Raw genomic sequence first — 12,745 nt, 5'->3', positions numbered from 1 at the left:
GTTCCAGTCTCTGGGAGCCTATGTGAGTGAGCTCTGCTTGTTGGTTCAGTGGATCATGTTCTCCTGGTGTCTTCTACCCTCTCTGACTCCTACAGTCTTTCCTCCCCGCTTTCCACAGGCTTCCTCAATTTCCAAAGAAAAGACCCAATGGAGACCTTCAATTTAGACTTTATCTGCATAATGTCTGTCTGTGGGTCCCTGCCTCTGTGCCCACCTGCTTCAGGAGGAAGCCTCTCTGATGACAACTGGACAAGGATCTAGGAGTAGAGCAGAATATCATTAAGAATCACTTGATTTTTAAAACAATCTATTTTTTTAAAAAAATAATTTTTTTCAATTTGCATGTTAATACTAGTTCCCACTCCCTTCCCTCCTCCTGCTCTCTTGACTTTCCCCACCCCTACCCCATCCACTCCACAGAGAGGGTAAGGCTTCCCATGAGAAACCACCAAAGTCTAGCACATTGCTTTGAAGCAGGACCAAGGCACACCCCCTTATATCTAGGCTGAGCAAAGTATCCCTCCAAAGAAAATGGGTTACAAAAAGCCATTCCAAGCAGTAGGGATAAATCTTGGTCTCACAGTCTACCCCAGCTATACAACTTTCGCTCACATTTAGAGGGCCTAGTTTGGTCTTCTGTTGGTTCCCCCACTGTCAGGTCACAGTCGGTAAGCTCCCACTAGCTCAGGGAAGCTGTTTCATGGGGTTTTCCCATTACGGTCTTGACTCCTTTGCTCATATTATTGCTTCTTCCTCTCCTTGGCTGGACTTTGGGAGCTCTTCATTACTTCATTATGGATCTCTGCATTTGCTTCCATCAGTTACTAGATGAAGGTTCTATGATGGTAGCTGGGGTATTCACCAATTTGACAACAGGGCAAGATCAGTTCACAAGACCTTCTCCACAAATGCTTTGGGTCTTAGCTGGGGTCATCCTTGTGGATTCCTGGAAATTTCTTGACTGACAGGTTTCTTGCTAGTCCCATAATGGCTCCCTCAATCAAGATAACATTTTCACCTGGGCAGTCGTGGCACATGCCTTTAATCCTATCACTCAGGAGACAGAGGCAGGGGGATCTCTGGGAGTTTGAGGCCTGCCTGGTCTATAAGAGCTAGTTCCAGGACAGGCTCCAAAGCTACAGAGAAATCCTGTCTCAAAAAACATAACAAATAATAACAACAACAACAATAATAATAATAACATCTTTTTTCTTGTTCTCCCTCTCTGTCCTTCCTACATCTCGACCATCCTATTCACTCAAGTTCTCCTCCCTGCTTCCCTGCCTTTGGTTCTACCATGTGTCTCTGGGTTATCCATTCTCCAGTTCCTGGCCATTCAACCAGTGTCAAGCATGGGCTCCCTCTTGTGGAGGGTGCCTCAGGTTAAATCAGACATTGGTTGGCCTAGCACTGGTTCTGCACCTCCATTGTCCCAACACATTTTGCAGGCAGGACAGATGGCAGATGGAGGGTTAGTTCTGTGGCTGGGTTACTATCTAGGTTTCTCTTTCCGTAGCCTGTCTAGTGCATTCTCCTGCCGACGAGATAAGAGCGCAAGGGTGAAGCTTTAAGCCCTGCTCAAACTCTCTATGTTCAATGAGGTGGCTGGAGTTATCTTCGGCTATGGGACTCTACTGTAAGTTTTCAGAATGTCATCCTCTGGTCTAGCATCCTCCTGGAATGTTTAGGGATCTCTTTGGGACCTCCTCAGCCAACAACTTACCTGAATGTAACCCAGTCCCACCATTGGAAGCCTTGTCAGTTCAAACTCAATAGCCTCCTTTTTTTTTTTTGGCATTTCAACTGTATTTTATTTTTTTTAATTGAGAAAAGGAAAAAAAAAAGTTTCCCCCTCCTTCCAGCCTCCCATTTCCCTCCCCCTCCTCCCACCCTTCTCCCCCTTCCCCCCACTCGGGGGAGGACCTTGGAATAGCCTCCATTTTTAAGAGTAATTCATCAAAATGGAAATAGAGACTCTTTGAATCATTTTTTTTCATTTTGTTTTGGTTTTGCTTGCTTGCCTTGACTTTATTTCTCTTGCTGTGAAAATACCTCAACAAAAGGGACTTAAGAAAAGATGAGTTTCCTTTAACCCAAAGTTCAAAGTGCATCCCAGCCCATAAAATAATGCATCCACATTCAGGATGGAGCTCCTCAATTAACTCAATAAGGAAATCTCTCACAGAGATGCCCATAGGCTAACCTAATCTTGACGACCTCTCACTGATAAATCCTTCCTCAGAGAACTGCAATTAACCATAACATCTGTGGACAGAGTTCAGCATCTCCCCCACCTGTTTCAGATTTATGGGTCTACTGTTGGGTGGTGTGGTCAAGGGTGAGGTATAAACTGTGAAGGGCGTGTCAGTGTTCCACCAACGGGAAAAGAATAGAGCTTTGGCAAACCCTTCCCTCAAGCTGTTTCCAGAGAACATAGGGTCATGGTACCTGTTGAAAATCAAGCATCAATTTTCACCATTCTCCTAGCACCAGAGTTTCTAGGTCCACCTTGAAAACATGGTCTCTCCTTTCCCCAACATATGCCTTTTCTAATTATAGAACTCTGGTCTATGTTTTGAAACACACACTAGCAAGGGTTTAGGTAAGAAAAGAATAAGGTAAGAATAATCAATTCCTTAGTGATAAGTGAGGAGAGAAGAATAAAAATTTGGAAACATTGTCAGCTTCTGAGACCTGAATAATTTATGTGGCACTGTCTTGCACTATCTTCTTCGAAGGATGGCAGCAGCTACCCAAACCCTTTCTGAGAGTAAACGCCTTCCTAATTTTCCACGCATGCTCCCTCCAAGAACAGACGTGCTATGTTGCCACTCCCCACTCACAGACTAAATAAAAAAGTATTTTAGAGGCAAGTTCTTTATGCTAAAGCTCAAATATTTATTTTTGCCTCCTTTCCTGTATTTTGTCATTGCTGTTGTTGTGTTCTGAAACATTTTAGAAAATGATCTATCCAGTCTATTATCCCAATATCAGGGAACTACAGAGTCAACAGTAAGCAGCGATAGCCTTAAACACAAATAAACAGGGACACAGGAATTCTTCAAGGTTTGCATACAAGAGAGAGAGGCAAATATTCAAAAATTCCAGGAAACTGCACAGTTCATCTTGACTATGGCTTTTTAAAGTCTTAGAAAAAATTTAACCTTTCTCTGTGGTACCTCCAGGCCCTCCGGTGGCACAGTGTCTCAGGAGCACCCACGGTGTCTCAGGAGCACTCACAGTGTCTCTGGAGCACTCACGTTGTCTCTGGAGCACTCACAGTGTCTCAGGAGAACCCATGGTGTCTCTGGAGCACTCACGGTGTCTCAGAAGCATCCATGGTGTCTCGGGAGTACTTACGGTGTCTCAGGAGCACCCACAGTGTCTCAGGAGCACTCACAGTGTCTCTGGAGCACTCACGGTGTCTCAGGAGCACTTACGGTGTCTCAGGAGCACCCACAGTGTCTCAGAAGCACTTACAGTGTCTCTGGAGCACTCACTGTGTCTCTGGAGCACTCACAGGAGCACTCCATCCTTCCATGTGTCCTGTACAGAAGCAGCAGCACCATGGCAATGGGAAACCACTCATCAATGATCTCCTCTTCTTGTCTACTTTGTTACTTAAACTTGTTCTTTGACATTTTCACACACATGTGCAACACCTCTCCTACCCCGGTCAACCACTCAATATTAGACAAACACCTCTCCATAATTCATTTCTTTTGGTTTTCCTTTGCGAGCCATTGACTCCTTTTGTTGGATCATGGACAAAGTGACAGCTGCACAGATATGATGCTAACTCCGTGTGTTTGTACATCTATCACCATTACATTTACTAGCATTTCCTCAGCTACACCTTCCCCGTAAATAACACAGGAACAGATGACTTAAAGCTACCTTTAGCTTGGAATAGTTTCTACCCCCGTCCCGTCCCATCATACAAACATTTCTGCGAAGATTCTGGAAATGACGGTGTAGCTCACCTACATTTTAAAGGTTGATTTGTGTGTGTGTGTGTGTGTGTGTGTGTGTGGTATGGTGGTGGTGGTGATGATGGTGTGTGTGTGTGTGTGTGTGTTATGGTGGTGGTGGTAATGGTGGGGTGTGTGTGTGTGTGTGTTCAGGAATCTGGAGAGGCCAGAAAATGTCATCATATTATTTGGAACTGGAGTTACAAGCAGTTGTGAGCCATCAAGTAGATGCTGGGGTCAAAACTTTCCTCTACAAGAACAGTAAGTGTTCTTAGCCGCTGAGCCATCTCTCTAGCCCCCACTTGTGTTTCTTTCTTGTGAGAGTGTTGTGTATACACACATGTGTATGCAGAGGCATACTGTGTGTAGAAGCGCAAAAGCCAGAAGCACATGCTGGGTGTGGCCTCCTCTATTACCTTCAGACTCATTTGAAGCAGAACCTTTCCCTAAATTGAGAGCCCCCATTTCCTGGCTAGACAGGCAGCCAGGAAATCTCAGTTACGTTTCTATCTCTGCTCCAAATCACTGTGGTTATAAGTAGAAACTCATGTGGTTCATTGGATGAGTCTAGAATCCTAACTGAGATTCCCATGGCTATGCAGCCAGTGCTCAGGACGGCACTGACCCAAGTAGCCAACCCTAATTATGTTTGTACTGAATATGTGCACATCTTTGTTCTTGTCATCAATTTTTAAACAAGGATTTTAACAGCTTGTATTGAATACACAGCGTTTGTATTGAATTGGATGTTGTAAGTAATCTAGAGAAGATAAAGTGTATGGCTAGCATGTTTAGGCTATATGTAAATGTCACACCATTTCATGTAGGAAAATTGGAACATCAGGGGACTTCAGCACCCCCTGAGGGATCCTGGAAATCAGTCTCCAAGGACATTCAGGGACAACTGCATGTGCCAACGTCAGCCTCATCTGGGGGGAAGGTGATAAATGCTACTGTCAGCATGGAGGAGATCTTGTGAATAATTACGGCTGTGACGTGGATTTGACGGATCGCATATTAGCAGTTTCCAATCCTGGAAGCCATGATGTCACAGGCATAGCTGCCCTGAGACGGATGCCACTCATCCCTGCAGCGTGCAACACCACAAGGTTCCTTGTGTGCCGTCGCAGCAAACTCTCTTCAGGGGTCTACAAGTTCATAAGCAGTCTGCTCGTGTTCACACATCTGAAGTGTGAAAACAAGGTAGCAGTATTTGCAGAAGATCTAAAACATCTCTAGCATTAAAAACATGTTTTCAAATGAGAAGAACCATGCTTATCATCCAAACTTTTATTTCACAGTATTGTAAAGTATGAAAATCACAGCTAAATTGTGGAAGAAATGAATTTTCTTCACATATAACAAATCATCACTGCAAATGATCTCAAAAGTGATTTCTCTATGCATTCACCTCATTTGGGCAAACCCATTCCTCTCTCCCTCTGTAACCATGGACAGTTGTTGTTACTAGAACAGAGTATAAGGAGGCAAATACTCCTTGGCGCCCTTCCTCCCTGCCTCATCTACTAAACACAGATGTGTATCCTGTCAATTCATTTCTTAATGATTTTCTTTGTCTAGAGAGCTTATAAGACTCTTCTGAAAAGCATGAAAATCGAGTTGCTCATAAAATTTGGTCCCTGGATTAGTATCATGCAGGCTAATGTTCTGTGTCCATAATAAACACTAGCGAATAATTCAAAACGGAAGAAAGCTTGGCTCACAATTTTAGAGGCTTTAGTCCATGGCTGCCTAGCTCCACTGTTTCTGGGTCTGCTGTGAAGCAGGGCATCCCGTCAGGGAGTCCGAAAAGTAAAATGGCTCGTTTCATGGAGCCAGGAATCAGAAAGAGAGGGAAAAAAAAAGAGTGGGACAGAGAGACAGAAAGATAATGAGACAGAGAGAAAGAGAGAAGGGGAGAAAGAGGAAGGGAAAGAGGGGAAGAGAGAGAGAGAAATGGAGAGAGGAAGGGGGTGAGGGAGAGAGAGAATGAACACAGGAAGAGCAATGAGAATGAGATATATTCTTCAAAGGCACATTCCCACTGACTTATGTCCCTATCATTGCCTCCTGACATTTCCATTGCTTCTGAATAATGCATCAAATTATGAATCCATCTGTGGGTCCACTGATTAAATTAGAATCCTCAGGATCCAATCCCTTCCCTGAAGCCTATCAGCTGATAGTAAGATCCCAATACTTGAACCTGAAGAGGCTAGTTCATATTCAAGGAATAAATATGTCAAAATGTGTCAGTCACCTGGCTTCCCTGCTAGTTTTAAAATTAATGATTTTATCAAAGCCAATCTTCCTCTTAAGACAACACTCAGGATAACTTCAAGAGCCAGCATTACCATCATCTTTATAAAGCACTGGTGTTAGAGCTGAGGAGACATCACTGTGGGTAAGAGCATTTGATGTACACGCATGAAGGCCTGCGTTTGATCAGAACCTATATGAACTTCTAGGCATGTCTCACATATGCTTGTAACCCCAGCAATATTGGGATTGTCTCCAGGAGGATCCTCAGAGTCTGATGGCCAAACTGGCAAAACCAACAAGTCCAGGTTCCAGGAGAGACCCTGTCTCAAGGGAATATTGGCAGAAAGCGATAGCACAGGACATCTGGCATCCACCTCTGACCTCCAACAAAGGCACATGGGCATGCACACTGGCACACACGTGTTTACACACATATCACACACACACACACACACACAAAGCAATGATATCAAGAAATGAATGATTTCTAAAATGTGTGAAATACTTCCTCATGTTACTATATTGACCACCAAGCTCCCGGAACCCAGATTCTGCCATGGAGTTCGTCAGTTCTGACCTTCAACTGTAGACTTATCTTGACCTTTTGGCCAGTACAAGTTTGCCTTTGCCCATGAAGAAAAGCTGCCTTGGTTCCTTCAGGCTAGAAAGACTGGTAGAAGACAGGCGAGAAGAAAAACATTGCCCTACCTGACTTTCAAAGAAGCAGTGACCCCCCCCTTCCCCCGCAAGGCCCTGCAGTCTAAACTAGGGTGCTGTTGAGTTGCAACCTAGACCAGTCTAGAGATTTCTAGATGTTTGGGTGACACTAATTGATTCTTGCTTAAAGTTAATGGATTTTGAATTTTGTTGTGCTTTTTTTTTTCAAAACCAAGGGTGAGGTGTATCAAGGTTTATTTTGGGGTTAAACTGATTAAACCTCCCAGGGTCCAGAAAGATTTGGCATGGCAGGGAGAAACTGGCTCATTGGATCTGAGGGTAAACAGAATAAATCAACTCGTGTGTGTTACTGTGCCATGTTCTTTAATCCTTTCACGAAGAAGTGGCGAGGAAAAGAAGCATAAGGGGTGATGTCCATGATGTTTTCGTTTTTACAAACACAGTTGTAAAGTTCCATAGGCAAGGACAGTAATAATATACATATCAAAATCACAAAAAGGGCAGGTAGAACCTGACAAAGCAGCACTCCGGAACAGGTGACACCACCCAGGGAAGAGCATCCTAGGGGAAATACCTGGCATCCCAAAGTGGATAAGGTTTCTAAGTGTACCTGGACTTTATCTACACCCAAACCTGTGTGTCTGGCAAGGACAGGATGTGCTAACATCCAACTCAGCACCTGTCTTCTTTGGACATTTCTATGTGGTCTGCTAGCAGGTAATTTTGTGGGATTAACTTTATGAAAATTTAACTGTTAGAACAAAGAGGGAATGCTGTTGCTTTAAGGCGTCAGGTGTGGGGGATGGAAAGGTCATTCCATTGCCCCTTACCCAAGAAGTTACACTGCTGAGGTGTTTTGGGAATAGAATCATGACCTCACAAGGTTTTTACAGATTTGACAGCAGCTTTTCCAAAGGACAAGTGCCCTTTTCTTTAGCTCTGCAAAATGGGTTATTCCATGTGGACCTGGATGTATACACTGCCTAAGGATTAGTCTATTGGTCTGTCAACATTTACTGTATAGTCTTGAGGACTCCAACAGAGGTGATGCTGAAACTAACGCAGTTTTTGTGGACCCAAATGAGGTCAAAGGCCACTGTAAAGCTGCCATGCTTATCGTCAGACAAAGACAGAGTTCCTTCTATTGGGAGATCGGCACAGAGAGATATGGGCACCATCACGTGAGTTTTCAAGGACAAACATGACTCCCCATCTCTACAAGATCTTCTCTTCAACAGAAGCTCATGTCTCTAGTTCTCACTTTAAAGACTTCGAGACCAGTGGGCAGCTACTCTTCTTCCAATTTATCCATTAGCGGATATTTTTCACTTCATTTAGTTTAAGGCTAAGATCAGAGCCCAAACATATTCAAAGTAGATTAGCGAGACTTTGGATTGGGAATACTCTACATCACACTTGTATGCCTTTGAGCCAAATGTCAAAGTAATTCCAACTGTACTGTTATTTACAAAAATGAATAGCTAAAAACAAATATCAGGCCAGCAGGTTTTTACAACACATTTATGGAGCGTGCAAAGGAGCTCACCTCACAGGCGTAATTTCTCAGATGAGTCAGTCACTGGAGTTGGAGCTTCGGCCTACAGCTCAGGATTTACAAACTAAAGGTAATATTGCAAACTAAACAGAAAGCTAATGAAGGCAGAAATAGTATAGATAATTTTAAATATTAAATTAAGTATCTAAAAATGGATTGTGCCTTGGAAACAAATAACCATTTTTCATTTACTTCCTGTACAGTAAGCAAAACGGATTTAGAAATAAAAATCAATGTTTCATTACCTGAGAGCCTTGCTGAGGGTTGAGAATATTTTTCTAATGTTGACATTTCATTAAGATTATTTAACAACTAAGCAATTCATTTGCCTCCATGGTGCTAAAATTGATATATTTTTCAAAACAGAGTCCAGAGTTTTGAAGAAAACCCATAGATTTTTGACCCAGTGTCAATATCTATCACTTAAAGGTGGGGGAATAACACGGACCAATAAGTGTGTTGAGCCAAAAGGCTAAAAAATATATTAAGCCATAAATAAAATCGTGCTTTAATAATGTAATGAATGGCAAAGGTGTAACACAAATATCTTTTTTATTGCAAGAGTATTTAAAATTTGCAACTTTCAACTAATTGCATATTGATAGTGGATGTATTTTTATCATTTTATAACTATGTCTTCAAAAACATGGATATTTTGTTGTTTTCTATTTTCATATAGAGAAAATATGACTATTCTTCTTTTTCTTCTTTATCTATTTTTATTTAAATCAAGCTTTTAGAAAAACCTGCAAAAAGAGTCCTTTACTTTAGAATTTCTATGGATCGTATATCCAGATTTTCTGCTCCCCTCCCTTCTCTCTGTTCGTGTTCCCTCTGTCTCTTCTATCTTCCCCCTCTTGCTTTCTCCTCCCTCATCTTTCTCTTTGCCTTTCAGAAGCATGCTTCTCTGGCATCAAACCCAGCCTTGCTTCTTGTCTGGCAGCACCTTGAGCTGGTGAGCTGAATCTGTGTTTAAAGGGCACTGGTAGCTGGAGAACATGTGTGGCAAAATCTGCCAGCCTTTTCACTGGCTCATTTCTTCACTATGCCTTTTGTTCTGTGGGATCCTAAACCCAACCACCTTTCCCAATTTGTTCCCTGCGCCTTTCTCTACCCCATTTCCCCAGCGTTTACCCACCTACTGTCAGTCCTGGCTCCTCTCGTAGATTTTTATTTTCTGAGATGGTTCCTCATTGTATGAGAATACATTTAGCCTCCAACGTTCTCATCTATTGTGCAAGTTTCAAATGTGGAATTTAGTGTCTTTAAACGATGATTAATTCAAGCCATTACTCCACTAACCGAGCTTCCCTCTGTTCTCTCCAGGGCAGTCTTTTTCAAATAGAATTTGTGTTTTGTGATCATTGGTGACAAGGACATGAAAGTGCAGGGAATGGCTGCCGGATGTGTACTTTTTATTTTCTCCCTAGAAATAATTTGAATTTTAAAACTTTTCTGTCTTCTGACTACAGGGTATGTTGAATGCATGAGTGATGTTTGATTTTGTTTCTTTCTGCTGTTGTTCCTTTTTTTCTTTTGAAGGAAATATTCAACTCTGTATTCACATTATGGCTGTTGCCTGCACTACTGGTAATGAAGGATCAACTTCTAACTTTCCAGCGTACGTATGCCTTACTGTACGCTGGGAATGCTTTTCCGAAGGCCAACAGAAGCAGATGAGTTCTGAATAGAGAGCTGTGCAGCTCTAAGGATACTGACAGACCAAAGGATGTGGCAGCTTTGCTAATGAAAAACGATGTTTTTCATCAGCTGTTTTCAGTAATTAGCTAGAATATGATTCATTGTACTTAATAATTAAATATTAATTATTGTTACGATATGAAGTGTATCAAATTAATCTATAGACTCAAAATATTATCAATCAAAATCTCAAGAGTATCTTCCTTTCTTTCCTTTTTTTTTTTCTAAAGAAAATGTTAAACTTACTCTAAGATTCTTCTGGAAATACACAGAACATAGACTATCCAAAATTATTGAGAATGTAGAGAATAAAGCCAGGGAAGTCATTCTATCTGATTCTAGTCCTTAATACAAAGTTCATCAATAGATTATAAAATAGCAGTTAGTACAGACCTAGTAGGCGATGAATAAAGGATCAGACACAGACTTACACGTAAACAAAAAGCTACCATCATAACTCAGAAGGAACAGATAGATTTTAAGTGTAATGGTAATTGTATAGTAACATGCAAAAAAAGAAGTAAAGTCCAAGCAATCTCAGTCCTTACAAACTTTGAGTCATAAAAACTAGCCCCAAATATATCACACCCAGAAAAATGTGCTACTGGTAACAGCTTTTGCCATCATGTCTGATGATCTGAGATGGACCTTGGAGACCCACATGAGGGGAGGAGGTAAATCCCCTCTGCTATGCCCTCTGACTTCTACAAGTGTGATGCATTAAAAAAAAAACTCCCAAGAATGTGATTCAAAATATCAGACCCAAAATGAATCAAAGGAGAAAAATCTTTGTGTCCTTGGATTAGGCTGTAGCTTTGTAGATAACACCCTACGTCTAAATCACAAAAGAAAATACTGCTGAATTGCAGTTCCTGACATTAGCCACTTCTGCTGCTTACTGGGCACTACTATGCCCTCAAGTGACAAGCTACAGATTAGGAATAAAAATGTCCAAAACTCAGACTATATGAAGGCTTTTATCTACATTATGTATGCATTCAAAAAGCCCATGAAGCTCAGCAGTAAGAGGTGAGTGGGGCGGCTCACATCTGTATTCCTAGCCTTCGGGTGCCAAAAACAGATGACTAGAATTCCAGGCTAGCTAGGCCTGCAAAGTGAGATGAAAACCTGTCACCCAAACCTTAGTGAAGCAAACACAAGGACCAAAGAATGTAACATACAATGATCAGGAATTTAGATCTACATTTCACCAAGGAAATTCTACTGACTATAAATCATTGCACTAAAGAATGGGGAAGATACCAACAACTTTAGTTACCAGGGAAACACAAATTACCACCTGAGAGATAATATCGCACAGCTAGGACGGCTGGAATAAAAACTACAGCATTGTCACCGTTACTGAGAATGCAGAGTCACTGGAACCGTCACGCGCTGAGGAGAGAAATGGAAGACGGTACGGTCACTGTAAAATTAAGCGGCTCTTTTCTGTATAGTTACAAGTGTACTCACTGTTTCATTTGCGGCAGTCCTTCTGAGGTGGGATCAATCACCCTTTCAAGACTGACTCAAATGCCAAGGTGAATGATGTCATATCGGCACCAAGAAGAGACAAAGAGTTGATGACTCATAAGAATGAGACAGCAGGAAGGAGAGCCACCACCCGGCTAATCTAAAGTGTCTCACAGTTTTGTCTGTTTCTGTGGGTGAGAGCACAGCGAACATTACGGCATGGTTTGAAGTGCAGGTACATAAAGGAAAGAAACACATGAGCCTTCTTATTGTTCACCCCCGCACAGGAAAGGACAACAGAGGACAGGGTAGGCATGAAAGATAGCTGACGTCAACATCAAAAGTGTTGTCTTCCTGAAGGATGAGTCAGAGCTTCACAGGTTCAAGACGACCCTAGGCAAGCCAGCGAAACCACATCTCAAAACAAACAAACAAAAGAGTAGATACTTCCTCATATATACCTTATGCCCCAGAAGTTCCATCCATAATAGTTACCCAAAAGAAATGAAAGTATTCACAAAACCCAAATGAATATGTTTATAATAAAAAAAATGGAAATAACCCAACATCCGCTATCAGTGTGGAACCTACGCTCAGTACAAATGCTACGTAGTAATAAAAAGGAACAATTCACTTTTACTTACGGGGCCAAGACAATAGTGACTTTAAAAGGCACTCTGCAAGCTGGTTCAAGACACAAATATATATATAATTAGAAATCAAATAGTGTCTGCCCTGGGCCTGGGGAGCTGAGGGGAAAGGTTTTAATGGCACGCATGAGAACTTCTCAACGTGTGATATTTGTGGAGAAGTTAGTTACATGGCTCTAAACATTTCTCAAAATTCAGCAAATGAGCCGGGTGTTGGTGGCGCATGTCTTTAATCCCAGCACTCGGGAGGCAGAGGCAAGCGGATCTCTGTGAGTTCGAGGCTAGCCTGGTCTACAAGAGCTAGGTCCAGGACAGGAACCAAAAAGCTACAGAGAAACCCTGTCTCAAAAAAAATCAGCAAATGATTCTTCTGGAAAATGCAATTTTCAGTATGAAAACAACTCAGTCTTAAACCAGTAAGTAATATACTTATGTAGAGACAGCAATGACACTGC

Source organism: Microtus pennsylvanicus, chromosome 9 (genome assembly GCF_037038515.1).
Source record: "Microtus pennsylvanicus isolate mMicPen1 chromosome 9, mMicPen1.hap1, whole genome shotgun sequence".
NCBI lineage: Eukaryota > Metazoa > Chordata > Mammalia > Rodentia > Cricetidae > Microtus > Microtus pennsylvanicus.
Note: the sequence above shows the minus strand (reverse complement) of the source record.